The sequence below is a fragment of the Oncorhynchus mykiss genome, chromosome 20 (genome assembly GCF_057628025.1).
Source record: "Oncorhynchus mykiss isolate SJ-2025 chromosome 20, ASM5762802v1, whole genome shotgun sequence".
In the NCBI taxonomy this organism is placed as follows: Eukaryota; Metazoa; Chordata; class Actinopteri; order Salmoniformes; family Salmonidae; genus Oncorhynchus; species Oncorhynchus mykiss.
Genome location: NC_143041.1, coordinates 32,901,203 through 32,918,837, shown reverse-complemented (window position 1 = coordinate 32,918,837; position 17,635 = coordinate 32,901,203). Strand labels below are relative to the sequence as shown.

Genomic DNA, 17,635 nt, shown 5'->3' with positions numbered 1-17,635 from the left:
ATCCTAACTGACCTAAGACAGGGAATTTTTACTTGGATTAAATGTCAGGAATTATGAAAAACTGAGTTTAAATGTATTTGGCTAAGGTGTATGTAAACTTCCGACTTCAACTGCATGCATGCATGCATACATGCACACATGCATACATGCAAACATGCATACATGCATACATGCACACATACCAGTGGAGCAAAAAAGTATTTAGTCAGCCACCAATTGTGCAAGTTCTCCCACTTAAAAAAATATGAGAGAGGCCTGTAATTTTCATCATGTCAACTATGACAGACAAAATGAGAAGAAAAAAAATCCAGAAAATCACATTGTAGGATTTTTAATGAATTTATTTGCAAATTATGGTGGAAAATAAGTATTTGGTCACCTACAAACAAGCAAGATTTCTGGCTCTCACAGACCTGTAACTTCTTCTTTAAAGAGGTTCCTCTGTCCTCCACTCGTTACCTGTATTAATGACACCTGTTTGAACTTGTTATCAGTATAAAATACACCTGTCCACAACTTCAAACAGTCACACTCCAAACTCCACTATGGCCGAGACCAAAGAGCTGTCAAAGGACACCAGAAACAAAATTGTAGACCTGCACCAGGCTGGGAAGACTGAATCTGCAATAGGTAAGCAGCTTGGTTTGAAGAAATCAACTGTGGGAGCAATTATTAGGAAATGGAAGACATACAAGACCGCTGATAATCTCCCTCGATCTGGGGCTCCACGCAAGATCTCACCCCGTGGGGTCAAAATGATTACAAGAACGGTGAGCAAAAATCCCAGAACCACACGGGGGGACCTAGTGAATGACCTGCAGAGACCTAGGACCAAAGTAACAAAGCCTACCATCAGTAACACACTATGCCGCCAGGGACTCAAATCCTGCAGTGCCAGACGTGTCCCCTGCTTAAGCCAGTACATGTCCAGGCCCATCTGAAGTTTGCTAGAGAGCATTTGGATGATCCAGAAGAAGATTGGGAGAATGTCATATGGTCAGATGAAACCAAAATATAACTTTTTGGTAAAAACTCAATTCGTCTTGTTTGGAGGACAAAGAATGCTGAGTTGCATCCAAAGAACACCATACCTACTGTGAAGCATGGGGGTGGAAACATCATGCTTTGGGGCTGTTTTTCTGCAAAGGGACCAGGACGACTGATCCGTGTAAAGGAAAGAATGAATGGGGCCATGTATCGTGAGATTTTGAGTGAAAACCTCCTTCCATCAGCAAGGACATTGAATAAAAATTGTGGCTGGGTCTTTCAGCATGACAATGATCCCAAACACACCGCCCGGGCAACGAAGGAGTGGCTTCGTAAGAAGCATTTCAAGGTCCTGGAGTGGCCTAGCCAGTCTCCAGATCTCAATCCCATATAAAATCTTTGGAGGGAGTTGAAAGTCCGTGTTGCCCAGCAACAGCCCCAAAACATCACTGCTCTAGAGGAGATCTGCATGGTGGAATGGGCCAAAATACCAGCAACAGTGTGTGAAAACCTTGTGAAGACTTACAGAAAACGTTTGACCTCTGTCATTGCCAACAAACGGTATAAAACAAAGTATTGAGATAAACTTTTGTTTTTGACCAAATACTTATTTTCCTCCATAATTTGCAAATAAATTAATTTAAAAAATCATACAATGTGATTTTCTGGATCTTTTTTTCCCATTTTGTCTGTCATAGTTGAAGTGTACCTATGATAAAAATGACAGGCCTCTCTCATCTTTTTAAATGGGAGAACTTGCACAATTGGTGGCTGATTAAATACTTTTTTGCCCCACTGTACATACATACAGACCCATGAAGAATGTAATTTATAATTGCCTCATGAGATTAGTTCAACTGTGGTCGTACCACATCAGAACCTAACATATAACCTTGTCTTACACAATTATTAGTAAACAATGCAATTGTAAACCAACACTTTATAGGCTCGAAACATGATTAAAACTATACTTTTTAGATCATGGATGGTCAGTCCTTGCATCCATAGATCTGTCTATGAATTTGAGAGTGGTTAGATTTCTCCAGCCCCATCACACAGTTGCGGCAGGGTGACCACTTTGTTACAGCTTGAACTGCATATTGCCCCTTTAAATATCCATCTAATAATGCAATATCAGCAGATTGGAAAGATATTTTCATCACAAAATTCTCCATAATGAGAAAGCTAATAGGAATGAGGTTAATATCTGAATGTAAAGTGGAGTTGGTGGAAAGAGGAGAGGACTTGAGGAGAGTCGTTGATCAGGGAGCCAAAGTGGAGTTTACCTGTTGTTGTTTTACAAGGGCTGACAGCACCCCCAGCTGGTGAACAACAGGGAAAGGAAAGGCAGAGGGGATACCTAGACAGATACCTACCGAAATATGTATTCTGCATTGAATCCAAACCCTCTGAATCACAGATATCATTGGCACCCGGGGAGCAGTTGTGGTGAGGGTTAACTGCCTTGCTCAAGGGCAGAACGGCAGATTTTTACAACTTGCCGGCTAAAGAATTCGAACCAGCGTCTGTTACTGTGCCAATGCTCTTAACCGCTAGGCAACCTGCCGCCCGTCACACACAGGCTGCCAGTTTCACACACACTTTCCACTGTCACTACTGTCCAACAGTAGGAGGTTGTGTGTGCATGTGCGCGTGTGTGTGGTGCAGGAGTGCCAGGATCATTTACAAACACTGTGCACCGTTTTACAGACACACACGTCACACGAACATACTCACACGCCAAGGCAGACACAAACATCCAATCATATTTCTAAATACACTGTCTGACAATACTGTACTGTGGAGACCTACGGTACTGTACTGTGTGAACATACGATACTGCACTGTGTGAACATACGATACTGCACTGTGTGAACATACGATACTGCACTGTGTGACCATACGATACTGCACTGTGAGACCATACGATACTGCACTGTGAGACCATACAATACTGCACTGTGAGACCATACGATACTGCACTGTGAGACCATACGATACTGCACTGTGTGACCATACGATCCTGCACTGTGTGAACATACGATACTGCACTGTGTGAACATACGATACTGCACTGTGTGAACATACGATACTGTAGTGTGTGAACATACAATACTGCATTGTGTGAACATACGATACTGTACTGTGTGAACATACATTACTGCATTGTGTGAACATACTGTACTGTGTGAACATACGATACTGCATTGTGTGAACATACTGTACTGTGTGAACATACGATACTGTACTGTGTGAACATACGATACTGTACTGTGTGAACATACGATACTGCATTGTGTGAACATACTGTACTGTGTGAACATACGATACTGCACTGTGTGAACATACGATACTGCACTGTGTGAACATACGATACTGCACTGTGTGAACATACAATACTGCATTGTGTGAACATACGATACTGTACTGTGTGAACATACATTACTGCATTGTGTGAACATACTGTACTGTGTGAACATACGATACTGCATTGTGTGAACATACTGTACTGTGTGAACATACGATACTGTACTGTGTGAACATACGATACTGTACTGTGTGAACATACGATACTGCATTGTGTGAACATACTGTACTGTGTGAACATACGATACTGCACTGTGTGAACATACGATACTGCACTGTGTGAACATACGATACTGCATTGTGTGAACATACGATACTGTACTGTGTGAACATACAATACTGCATTGTGTGAACATACTGTACTGTGTGAACATACGATACTGTACTGTGTGAACATACTGTACTGTGTGAACATACGATACTGTACTGTGTGAACATACGATACTGCATGGTGTGAACATACTGTACTGTGTGAACATACGATACTGTACTGTGTGAACATACGATACTGCATTGTGTGAACATACTGCACTGTGTGACCATACGATACTGCACTGTGTGAACATACGATACTGCACTGTGTAGACATACTGTACTGTGTGACCATAAGATACTGCACTGTGTAGACATACTGTACTGCACTGTGTGAACATACGATACTGCACTGTGTGAACATAGATACTGCACTGTGAGACCATACGATACTGCACTGTGTGAACATACGATACTGCACTGTGTGAACATACGATACTGCACTGTGTGAACATACGATACTGCACTGTGTGAACATACGATACTGCACTGTGTGAACATACGATACTGCACTGTGTGAACATACGATACTGTACTGTGAGACCATACGGTACTGTACTGTGAGAACATACGATACTGCACTGTGTGAACATACGATACTGCACTGTGTGAACATACGATACTGCACTGTGTGAACATACGATACTGTACTGTGTGAACATACGATACTGTACTGTGTGAACATACGATACTGCACTGTGTGAACATACGATACTGTACTGTGTAGACATACTGCACTGTGTAGACATACTGCACTGTATAGACGGACTAAACTGCACTGTATAGACATACTGCAGTGTTAATATGCTGTACTGTATAGACATACTGCACTGTGTAGACATACTGCACTGTGTAGACATACTGCACTGTGTAGACGGACTAAACTGCACTGTATAGACATACTGCAGTGTTAATATGCTGTACTGTATAGACATACTGTACTGTGTAGACATACTGTATTTGATACACACAAAGAAACAAGCCCTAACAAATGACTAAATAAATAAATGAATATCTGAAATACTATTTTTTAAACACATTTCCATTGAAAGGAGATTTCTAATACCACCATGTCATAGTGAATGGTCCTCTTCTATCTCTCAAACGTGTTTACAGACTACTACACACAGGCACTGTTCACACACTCATATTTGTATTTAGAGTAAATGTTTTCCACACAGTGTCTAAACAAAGGTGATGTGAAATGTACGCACCGGGGGTTTGGAGCCATCCAGTAAGAGAGACACAATTAGGACGTTACGCCAGATCAATTAACCAGCTCTCCAAATAAAAAGACATTAGTGTCCTCATTGTGTAAAAAGCCACTTGGAAAAGCTGCTGTATAGTTCTCAGGGTACACGGGGGTGTGTGCGGCCCCCCTCTGTGTGTGTGTGTGTGGCAGTTGGGCGAGTGTTGGCAGCAGCAGCACCACATTGGCACATAGTCAGGTCTATCTATAATGGTGGTAGACCAGTGTTGGTGGGTGGTAAAATAGCGTTGGTTGGGTGAGGCAGATTAGCGTTGGTTGTGTGGGGGGGAAGAACAGTGTTGGTGGGGGGGTAGACTAGCGTTGGTTGTGGGGGGCGAGCTAGACTAGCGTTGGTTGTGGGGGGAGAGCTAGACTAGCGTTGGTTGTGGGGGGAGAGCTAGACTAGCGTTGGTTGTGGGGGGAGAGCTAGACTAGCGTTGGTTGTGGGGGGAGAGCTAGACTAGCGTTGGTTGTGGGGGGAGAGCTAGACTAGCTTTGGTTGTGAGGGGCGAGGTAGACTAGCTTTTGTTGTCGGGGGCGAGGTAGACTAGCGTTGCTTGTGGGGGAGCGGTAGACTAGTGTTGGTTGTGGGGAGGTGGTAGACTAGTGTTGGTTGTGGGGAGGTGGTAGACTAGTGTTGGTTGTGGGGAGGTGGTAGACTAGTGTTGGTTGTGGGGAGGTGGTAGACTAGTGTTGGTTGTGGGGAGGTGGTAGACTAGTGTTGGTTGTGGGGAGGTGGTAGACTAGTGTTGGTTGTGGGGAGGTGGTAGACTAGTGTTGGTTGTGGGGAGGTGGTAGACTAGTGTTGGTTGTGGGGAGGTGGTAGACTAGTGTTGGTTGTGGGGAGGTGGTAGACTAGAGTTGGTTGTGGGGGGCGAGGTAGACTAGCGTTGGTTGTGGGGGGGGTGAGGTAGACTAGTGTTGGTTGTGGGGAGGTGGTAGACTAGAGTTGGTTGTGGGGGGCGAGGTAGACTAGCGTTGGTTGTGGGGGGCGAGGTAGACTAGCGTTGGTTGTGGGGGGCGAGCTAGACTAGCGTTGGTTGTGGGGGGCGAGGTAGACTAGCGTTGGTTGTGGGGAGGTGGTAGACTAGTGTTGGTTGTGGGGAGGTGGTAGACTAGTGTTGGTTGTGGGGAGGTGGTAGACTAGTGTTGGTTGTGGGGAGGTGGTAGACTAGTGTTGGTTGTGGGGAGGTGGTAGACTAGTGTTGGTTGTGGGGAGGTGGTAGACTAGTGTTGGTTGTGGGGAGGTGGTAGACTAGTGTTGGTTGTGGGGAGGTGGTAGACTAGTGTTGGTTGTGGGGAGGTGGTAGACTAGTGTTGGTTGTGGGGAGGTGGTAGACTAGAGTTGGTTGTGGGGGGCGAGGTAGACTAGCGTTGGTTGTGGGGGGGTGGTAGACTAGCGTTGGTTGTGGGGGGAGAGGTAGACTAGCGTTGGTTGTGGGGTGCGAGGTAGACTAGCGTTGGTTGTGAGGGGCGAGGTAGACTAGCGTTGGTTGTGGGGGGCGAGGTAGACTAGCGTTGGTTGTGGGGGGCGAGGTAGACTAGCGTTGGTTGTGGGGGGCGAGGTAGACTAGCGTTGGTTGTGGGGGGCGAGGTAGACTAGCGTTGGTTGTGGGGGGCGAGGTAGACTAGCGTTGGTTGTGGGGGGCGAGGTAGACTAGCGTTGGTTGTGGGGAGGTGGTAGACTAGTGTTGGTTGTGGGGAGGTGGTAGACTAGTGTTGGTTGTGGGGAGGTGGTAGACTAGTGTTGGTTGTGGGGAGGTGGTAGACTAGAGTTGGTTGTGGGGGGCGAGGTAGACTAGCGTTGGTTGTGGGGGGGGTGGTAGACTAGTGTTGGTTGTGGGGAGGTGGTAGACTAGAGTTGGTTGTGGGGGGCGAGGTAGACTAGCTTTGGTTGTGGGGAGGCGGTCAACTAGCGTTGGTTCTGGGGGGAGAGGTAGATTAGCGTTGGTTGTGGGGGGCGAGGTAGACTAGCGTTGGTTGTGGGGTGCGAGCTAGACTAGCGTTGGTTGTGGGGAGGCGGTCAACTAGCGTTGGTTCTGGGGGGAGAGGTAGATTAGCGTTGGTTGTGGGGGGGGGTGTTAGACTAGCGTTGGTTGTGGGGGGCGAGGTAGACTAGCGTTTGTTGTCAGGGGCGAGGTAGACTAGCGTTGGTTGTGGGGGGCGAGGTAGACTAGCGTTGGTTGTGGGGGGCGAGGTAGACTAGCATTGGTTGTGGGGGGCGAGGTAGACTAGTGTTGGTTGTGGGGGGCGAGGTAGACTAGCGTTGGTTGTGGGGGGCGAGGTAGACTAGCGTTGGTTGTGGGGGGCGAGGTAGACTAGTGTTGGTTGTCAGGGGCGAGGAAGACTAATGTTGGTTGTCGGGGGCGAGGTAGACTAGCTTTGGTTGTTGGGTGCGAGGTAGACTAGCTTTGGTTGTTGGGTGCGAGGTAGACTACCTTTGGTTGTTGGGTGCGAGGTAGACTAGTGTTGGTTGTGGGGGGTAAACCAGTGTTGGTTGTGTGGGGTGGTAGACTAGTGTTGGTGGGGGGGTAAACTAGTGTTGGTTGTGGGGAGGTTGTAGACTAGTGTTGGTTGTGTGGGGCGAGGTAGACTAGCGTTGGTTGTGGGGGTGAGGTAGACTAGCGTTGGTTGTGGGGGGCGAGGTAGACTAGCGTTGGTTGTGGGGGGAGAGGTAGACTAGCGTTGGTTGTGGGGGGCGAGGTAGACTAGTGTTGGTTGTGGGGGGGCGAGGTAGACTAGCTTTTGTTGTCAGGGGCGAGGTAGACTAGCGTTGGTTGTGGGGGGGGCGAGGTAGACTAGTGTTGGTTGTGGGGAGGGTAAACCAGTGTTGGTTGTGGGGGAGGGTAAACCAGTGTTGGTTGTGGGGGAGGGTAAACCAGTGTTGGTTGTGGGGGAGGGTAAACCAGTGTTGGTTGTGGGGGGGTAGTAGACTAGTGTTGGTTGTGGGGGGGTAGTAGACTAGTGTTGGTTGTGGGGGGGTAGTAGACCAGTGTTGGTTGTGGGGGGGTAGTAGACTAGTGTTGGTTGTGGGGGGGGTAGTAGACTAGTGTTGGTTGTGGGGGGGGTAGTAGACTAGTGTTGGTTGTGGGGGGTAGTAGACTAGTGTTGGTTGTGGGGGGGTAGTAGACTAGTGTTGGTTGTGGGGGGGTAGTAGACTAGTGTTGGTTGTGGGGGGGTAGTAGACTAGTGTTGGTTGTGGGGGGGTAGTAGACTAGTGTTGGTTGTGGGGGGGTAGTAGACCAGTGTTGGTTGTGGGGGGGTAGTAGACTAGTGTTGGTTGTGGGGGGGTAGTAGACTAGTGTTGGTTGTGGGGGGGTAGTAGACTAGTGTTGGTTGTGGGGGGGTAGTAGACTAGTGTTGGTTGTGGGGGGGTAGTAGACTAGTGTTGGTTGTGGGGGGGTAGAGTAGTTGGTTGTGGTGGGGGGGGGGGGTAGACTAGTGTGGCTTCTAGGGGGGGGGTAGAGTAGTGTTGGTTGTGGGGGGGTGGCAAACTAGTGTTGGGGGGGTAGTGTGTAGTAGAGCGGAGAACAGTATTGTTATAGAAACCCTGCAAACAAAATGTCTCCATCTGGGAGCCTCCTTCCCTTTGGCCTTCTGGCGCCCGGATACGCCCCTGTCTAAGGCCCCAAACACACACTCACACACGGTGAAAGACTCAGTGGGGTGGCCTATGGAGGTTGGGGTACGTTCTGTCTGAACCTGGTTACACAGCAATGTTCTTGTAATCCCCACTATACACACACACACACACACACACACACACACACACACACACACACACACTTCTACTTTTTAACGGCCCAGACACTTCTACTTTTTAACGACCCTTTCTGCGGCCCAGACTCCCCATCATTACTACCACAATGGAGCAGGAACAAACCTGTTATCACATTGGGAGACAGAGAGAGAGAAAAGAGGGAGGGAGGTAGGGGGTGTTCTGGTCCCAGCAAGGAGCCTGCCACAATGTCTTCTGTCCCCTCCCTTCAGTCTACCCCTCTGTCCCCTTCCTCCAGTCTACCCCTCTGTCCCCTCCCTCCAGTCTACCCCTGTGTCCCCTCCCTCCAGTCTACCCCTCTGTCCCCTCCCTCCAGTCTACCCCTCTGTCCCCTCCCTTCAGTCTACCCCTCTGTCCCCTCCCTTCAGTCCCCTCTTCTGTCCTCTCCCTTCAGTCTACCCCTCTGTCCTCTCCCTTCAGTCTACCCCTATGTCCTCTCCCTTCAGTCTACCCCTCTGTCCTCTCCCTTCAGTCCCCTCTTCTGTCCCCTCCCTTCAGTCCCCTCTTCTGTCCTCTCCCTTCAGTCTACCCCTCTGTCCCCTCCCTCCAGTCTACCCCTGTGTCCCCTCCCTCCAGTCTACCCCTCTGTCCCCTCCCTCCAGTCTACCCCTCTGTCCCCTCCCTTCAGTCTACCCCTCTGTCCCCTCCCTTCAGTCCCCTCTTCTGTCCTCTCCCTTCAGTCTACCCCTCTGTCCTCTCCCTTCAGTCTACCCCTATGTCCTCTCCCTTCAGTCTACCCCTCTGTCCTCTCCCTTCAGTCTACCCCTATGTCCTCTCCCTTCAGTCTACCCCTCTGTCCTCTCCCTTCAGTCTACCCCTATGTCCTCTCCCTTCAGTCTACCCCTCTGTCCTCTCCCTTCAGTCCCCTCTTCTGTCCCCTCCCTTCAGTCTACCCCTCTGTCCTCTCCCTTCTGTCTACCCCTATGTCCTCTCCCTTCAGTCTACCCCTCTGTCCTCTCCCTTCAGTCTACCCCTATGTCCTCTCCCTTCAGTCTACCCCTCTGTCCTCTCCCTTCAGTCCCCTCTTCTGTCCCCTCCCTTCAGTCCCCTCTTCTGTCCCCTCCCTTCAGTCCCCTCTTCTGTCCTCCCCCTTCAGTCTACCCCTCTGTCCTCTCCCTTCTGTCTACCCCTCTGTCCTCTCCCTTCAGTCCCCTCTTCTGTCCTCTCCCTTCAGTCTACCCCTCTGTCCTCTCCCTTCAGTCTACCCCTCTGTCCTCTCCCTTCAGTCTACCCCTCTGTCCTCTCCCTTCAGTCTACCCCTCTGTCCTCTCCCTTCAGTCTACCCCTCTGTCCTCTCCCTTCAGTCTACCCCTCTGTCCTCTCCCTTCAGTCTACCCCTCTGTCCTCTCCCTTCAGTCTACCCCTCTGTCCTCTCCCTTCAGTCCCCTCTTCTGTCCCCTCCCTTCAGTCCCCTCTTCTGTCCCCTCCCTTCAGTCTACGCCTCTGTCCTCTCCCTTCAGTCTACCCCTCTGTCCTCTCCCTTCAGTCCCCTCTTCTGTCCTCTCCCTTCAGTCTACCCCTCTGTCCTCTCCCTTCAGTCTACCCCTCTGTCCTCTCCCTTCAGTCCCCTCCTCTGTCCTCTCCCTTCAGTCTACCCCTCTGTCCTCTCCCTTCAGTCTACCCCTCTGTCCTCTCCCTTCAGTCCCCTCTTCTGTCCTCTCCCTTCAGTCCCCTCTTCTGTCCTCTCCCTTCAGTCCCCTCTTCTGTCCTCTCCCTTCAGTCCCCTCTTCTGTCCTCTCCCTTCAGTCCCCTCTTCTGTCCCCTCCCTTCAGTCCCCTCTTCTGTCCTCTCCCTTCAGTCTACCCCTCTGTCCTCTCCCTTCAGTCTACCCCTCTGTCCTCTCCCTTCAGTCCCCTCTTCTGTCCTCTCCCTTCAGTCCCCTCTTCTGTCCTCTCCCTTCAGTCCCCTCGTCTGTCCCCTCTTCTGACCCACCCCTCTGTCTACCTCTCTGTCCCCTCCCCCCCCAGGGCCAGGGAACAGGTGGGTTTGGAACACATCAGACCAGACCACACCACACCACAAACAGGTTGCTACCCCATAGAACTAAGTCACAAATTATACAAGACAAAGCAACATCTACAAAGCTGATCCACTGGAGCTACTTGTGGAGGAAATCAGAGGGGGAACAAGATGGAGAAAGAGGGGCTGAGAGTAAAATATAGGACATAGAAAAGGTTGAAGAAGAGTAGGAGAGAGATGAAGGAAGAGGGGAAATACCAGCGAGTGGTTACAGAGAAAGAGCAAGCGACAGAAGCAGAGAGATGAATAAGGAGGGGAAGGAGTTAGAGAGCGACATCGAAGAAGAGAGAAAGAGAAAGAAAGCGAGAGCGGGCCCCTGTCCTGAAAAGCCAGTGATGCGGAGCCGCATCAGCACATATGAAACAGTGAGCAGGACAATGGACCCGGGTCTGTAACCGGACCCCGTGTGCGTAATCTCTCCGTCACAAAAGAAAAGAGCGAGGGAAGGAGGGAGGACGAGGGAGGGAAGACAGGGGGCTCGGCCATCTTAATCTGGCTTCTCATGGCAAGGCTGGAGCCCAGAGGTGTCATGTTCCAATCCACCCTCGCAAACATTCCTCATTTTTCACTTGAATTGGTGGTGTTTTGTAGCGAGCGGCCCCGTAATTAACACGGGGATCTTCAGAACTCAATGACTGAACATAATTACTTCTCTCCTTTTCTTCTCTCCCTTTCTGCGGCCTGGGCTCTCCCCGGCGAGCAGCCCCCGGGGCCCGGGTTTAGGCCTGACTGGCCAAACACAAAGGCTGGCCCAGCCATCACCCGCTGTGGAGAGAGGGGGAGAGAGAGAGGAGGAGAAGAAAGGGAGGAGGAGGGTGAGAAATGGACTGTCTCCAGCCTGCTAGGGCTGTTGGATCAGCTGTCAGTGAGACACTGGCCCAGTCAGCACTATTGAGAGAGCGCGCTATGACCTTAAAACACTGCTGCAGGGGCCCCACAGCCTGTACTCATCCTGGCCAAGCTATTACAGAGAGAGAGAGAGAGAGAGAGAGAGATGGAGATAGAGAAGGGGAGAAGGACAGAGAGATAAATACACAGACAGAGACAGACAGAGCAAGAGACAGTGAGAAAGACCAAATGAAAAGAGAGAGACAAACAAAAAGACTATGTTAATTGTTGTCAGCCAGCAGCACATTTCCACGTTTCCCTGACAAAAACAAACAGCCCTAAAGGGCCCACTTACCATCCACATACAAGTCAGTCACTAAATGAACACCGCCACTGTGCCTTCTGTCACTTGCCAGGCTGTGAGTGTGTTCTCCTGGGGTTGACAGAGTGACTGGCTCCCTTGGCTGCCACTAAAGTCACAGGAAAATGGTCCCTGCAGGCCCAGAGCCCAGGGATCCTCCAGTAGCACAGCTCCCTCGGAGGGCCACTTAAATACATGAGCAACTGTAGGCTAGATTAGGGCCTGCACAAGCTACATTAGCGTTAGCATCTCCATTAGCGTCACAACAGTGATTGACTGACAGGGCCACTCTGGGGTTTGCAAGTGTGAACACAACCACACTAAAGTAAGGGAATGGGGTTTGGATGCTAGCTAATGGTTGAGTACCTCACTGACAAACACATCAACAACAACGGTCAAAGACATGGTAATAAACTGATGTCAAAATTCACTCAAATGTAGAGCGCAGATTCACAAAAAGGGACAAGTATGCTGATGCCTTTTAACGAACAGTTATAATTTTTCATGAATTTATATGAATATTTACAGCACATAAAACAGACATGAATACATCATAAAACACACAAATCAAAAGACCACACAACACCAAGTGCACCGTAGCAATTCATCTACACAAACAAAGCAATGCAACTGACACACAAAGAACACATGAAACAAATACACAAACATTATACACAAACATTATTTAGACTAACACATGATTAGTGGTCCCTTCTCCTGATGCGGGTTTTGGAGGGATGTTTCAAGCATGTTGCAGGGTGGCCATTTATAAACTGCACTCTCAACAAAGACGCTAATCAGATAATCATCTATTTGTTTTAAAACATCATCAAGTAGCCTACATTAGGCCCGGAGGACTCCTCACCAGCCGTGTAGCCGTTGCTAGGCAAACAGCGGCGAAGGGTTTTGTGAGGTGAAAAGGGTGGAAGGAAAGGACCAATAGGATGATGCGGCATGGCACTCCACGGACGCAGAGCGAAGAGCCACTAATTAACCACCATGCACTAATCACTTATCTCTCTAATGGGAGGACACTCACACACACACAATGTGCATATACACATTACAAACACAATGTGCAGACATACACACTCACAATGTGCAGGCTGACATTTGCAGGCATCACGTATAATAGAGAGAACAGCTCTGCACCTATCCACAATTTCATTCCATTCATGTTCATGCATGGCATCTAGTGGCCTTAGCAAATAATTTGACTTACTATGGATCTCTGTAGAATCGGAAGCGTAGGGTTCACAGAGTGTTTTAGGTGTAGGTTAACACACCGGGCCAGGTTGGAATTAAAAACCTGATTAGAAGGAGGGGAGGAGGGAAGGAGGGGAGGAGGGGAGGAGGGAGGGTTGGCTTCTGGGGAGGGTGACTAAAGTGGTGAAAAATCCAATAATTGTGCCATTCTGGGGTGTGGTATTACTCTTTCATTCTCCCTCTTTCATTTTCCCTCTAATACCTTTGCAACAGAAGAAAAGAGGACGAGAGAGAGAGAGGACGAGAGAGAGAGAGAGGACAAGAGAGAGAGAGGACGAGAGAGAGAGGACAAGAGAGAGAGAGAGAGCGAGGACGAGAGAGAGAGAGAGAGAGAGAGAAAGAGAGAGAGAGAGAGAGAGAGAGAGAGAGAGAGAGAGAGAGAGAGAGAGCTGGCTGGCTGCTAAAGTATGTAGTCTTTGTAATTACCACAGTATTACTGGTCTAACAATGAAGGGCAGCTCTGACTGGGCCACCATCATTTCCTCTCTAATCCTCCTGCTCATTGGCAACGCTCAGGTTTCCCCATCCCCATCTCCTACCACCTATACTGACCAATACCCAACCAACCATACACTTCACCAGGGGCTTTATTTCACTAGCCCTTGTATTCATTGGCTATTTACCACAGGGGTACGTCTATTGTTTGTGTGTGTGTTTTCTTTCTCTGAGAATGTTTTTTTTCTTCTATTCAGGGCTAAGACAGTTGCCTGCCCTGGACACGAACCCCTGAGCTCTTAACAGCCTAACCCTTGTAGAAGGCAAAGCCATTTCCTCAAGATATGGAACCAAACCAATTACCTTAAATTAAGTCAACTGGCAACTCTTCCCCACTTCTCATCCCCTGAGCCACACGGGGCTCAAAAGCTAATCATCACATCCAACACCTCCCTCTAGCAAACAGACAGGCCCAAGGGTACACTCACATCACACTCACAAACCATTTACTTAGCTTTTTACAATTTACTAGATTAACTCAAGACTGTAAATATAATATAATTGGGTAAATAAATGCAGTTGTCATGTAGTAGCAGACACCTTCATCCAAAGCAATTTAGGATTCATAGTGACATACCCAGTAGCCTTAATGTGGGCCATGCAGGAATCTAACCCACAACCCTAGTGGTGCAGGCAGCACCATGCTCTCTAACTAAGCCAATGACTCCACTGTAACAGTGGTTGTGTGTAGCAGCGCTGGGCGCTCCACCAGTATAGTGTTACACTGAGGGGCACATAGGCTCGTCACAGAGCCTGGCCTGTAAACACACACAGGGGAGCACTAATTAACTGTCACCAACACAAGAGTTAAGAGTTGCAGTGTCACAGTGTGTCAGAGTTACAGCCCCCAGACCTGCATGTAGTACCCAGGGCCCCAGCCCTCCGCCATTGTCTAACGGGATATAATTAGATAGCATTCTGGCAGAGTGAATTAGCATAATTATGCAAACAGGGGCTGCTAAAGGGTTGGCACAAGGGAGGGCCACAGGGGGAACCTCTTAAAGCACACACAGTATGCAATACACTCACACATACACAAATGTGCACACACACTCACACAGGCGTACATATTCATGCTCGAACACTTTCTGCATTAAGGCAGGATCATCCATTATAGAGCTATGGTATCTGAACACACACAAAGACACACACACGGTGATGTATGTAAGCTCTCGGGCCTACGAGACAGCAGGAGGGGTCGTGTCACCGGGTAATGAGGATGATTAGAAGACTAAAAAGAGTTGTAACCAAAGTGACAATGAGAGGTTTTGTAAAGGAGCCACATTATAAAGCCTGTTTCCAGAGACCTGCTGGGCCCGAACAGAGGTCTGAATGGACACAGCTCATCCCACAGCATATGGATGGCCCCTATAGCCCTGATTCACACAGCTCATCCCACAGCATATGGATGCCCCTATAGCCCTGATTCACACAGCTCATCCCACAGCATAAGGATGGCCCCTGTAGCTCTGATTCACCCAGCTCATCCCACAGCATGTCTTACAACACCTCCCTGTAGAGTCTTATGACAGCACAGAGTGAAACCTACAATGGAGGAGCTCTCTAAGACACATGACTATCTGAACCCAACGTGTGACCTAGCCTAGCATACACCCCCCCAAACCAGTCGCTCCTCTCCAGTCCAAACCCTGTGTCAACAAGGCTCTCATGTACCCAGCTAAAACCTCTTCAGCCCCACCTATCCCCATTGTGCCTGGAAACATTGGTCCTCACAGGAAACAAGGCCAGTTAAACCCTAAAACAAGCCCCCCTACAAGCCCTACTCCTATGGCCAATGCCGCATAGAGCACCGAAGCACACATTTGCAGGACTAATCCACCCCCAGCGTTTTGGACTCCCATTCAGGAAGAGAAGGAGCCCAAGGATTGTGGCATGTACTCTCCTCAGGGGAGGATTTAGGGATGTGCAAAGTTGAGGGGGGGTGGAGGGGGGCAGGGGGCAGCTAACACAGGGGCAAGGGGCACCCCCTCTTCAGACAATGAGCTCCTGAGCTCCCCCTCCAGCCTTTCTGACAGGGGTATTTGGGGTGAGATGTTTGGGCCTAGCAATGCGTGAGATCAATTAGAAGTGGTTGAGAGGAGGGTTTGAAAGGCCCTGCCTAGCGGTGAGGACCCAGGGCCCCCTACCTCTAGAATCTCTACCTCCACCTCCCTCTCCCTCCCCAGGAAAATCCAGACCAGATGTGGGTCAAGGAGCCAGATATCTATCTATCTGAGCCAGTGAATAGCTCCTCTAGCTGGGATGGTACGAGGGAGGTGGAGAAGACGAGCATCCTGCTGTGGTCATTGAGGAGAACGAACAGAGCTGGAAGCACCACATTCCTACCAGATGGGTTCTCTTGTACCCTCTTAACCCCAGACCCTGGTCCTGGTGATAGGGTCACCTCTCTCATCCCTCAGTCAACTAACGGGACACCAGATTAGCTGCAGGTCAGACAAGGTTAAGCAGATAGGATCATCAGCTCTCCTGACAAATAACAACAACATCTAGCCTACAGCTGTCTATTTCATACCACATCAATCTCTATTTAGACAGAATTCTGTAGAACCTCTAATAGTTAGAGGTAAAGATCTTACAGAAGTAAAGATCCTTGTTTGGTATAATGCCACAATACATCTGAATAATTACTCTATTATACTGAAGGGTCAGAGTGCATTTTAGTATTACCTATGACCCCTAGTTTACACCAGCTAGGCCTACATGTAACCCAGATATGCTAATAAGGGCAAGGGGACACACTGCTTATTATTTCTGGCTGTTTTCAGGTCCTTCAGGATTAGCTGAGGTGATGGTATGTGCTGTGCTGTGTGACCTGATGATGTGGGATGACTGAGTACAGTCCCAGTTTTGACCTCTACTACGACCCTAGACCCCTGTGTAGCCATCTGGCTCACAGATGACCCTCTGATTCCCATAGCTATGAAGACACAGGAATATCCGGAACCAATCAGGTGACTGTAAAGAAGGCTCAACATACACTATGGGGTGCTAAGTCATCCACTCAAACACAAGCGGTCCTTATTATCTTATTGATTCAAATCAGGATTAATCTATGCATAGGTCTACATAGCTATATACAATGATTACCGTGTGTACTGTTACATCATAACATACACTGCGTGGCGCAAACATTAGGGACACCTGCTCTTTCCATGACAGACTGACCAGGTGAATCCAGGTGAAAGCTATGATCCCTTATTGATGTCACTTGTTAAATCAACTTCAATCAGTGTATGAAGGGGAGATGGGTTAAATAAGGATTTTTGATCCTTGATACAATTGAGACATGGATTGTGTATGTGTCCCATTCAGAGGGTGAATGGGCAAGACAAAAGATTTAAGTGCCTTTGAACGGGGTACAGTAGTAGGTGCTAGGCGCACCGGTTTGAGGGTGTCAAGAACTGCAAAACTGCTGGGTTTTTCATGCTCAACAGTTTCCCCTGTGTATCAAGAATGGTTCACCACCAAAAAGACATCCAGCAAACTTGACACAACTGTGGGACCATTTGGGGTCAACATGGGCCAGCATCCCGGTGGAACGCTATCGACACCTTGTAGAGTCCATGCCACAACGAATTTAGGCAGTTCTGAGCACAAAAGGGGGTGGAACTCAATATTAGGAAGGTGTACCTAATATTTTGTATACTCTGTATATCCTGGGTGACAAATTATTTGTATTTTCTCTGTGGACCCATTTTCTGAAAGAGGAAAAGTGAACACACAGGAACACAGAATGAAAAGCCCAGACCACCAGTGTTGTTCGACCACAGTCCTCAGCTATAATAACAAAACACCCGAGTTTGGGCTCACTTGAGAGGGAGCTAGAACACAGATACCAGCTTTAGCCAATCTGTTCCTTTCATCACATTTGTGGAATGCTCACCCCACTGGGTAGCAGGTATGTGGGCCTGCTAAAGGCCAGGCTGGTGGGGATCACATGATCACATGACCT

General features: G+C 48.9%; 1 protein-coding gene across 1 annotated transcript in view; it reads right to left on the bottom strand.

The window, feature by feature from the left end:
- camkmt (calmodulin-lysine N-methyltransferase) overlaps positions 1–17,635 on the bottom strand; it is a 184,216-nt gene that overhangs the window by 164,637 nt on the left and 1,944 nt on the right. The gene's annotated exons all lie outside the window — the stretch shown is intronic.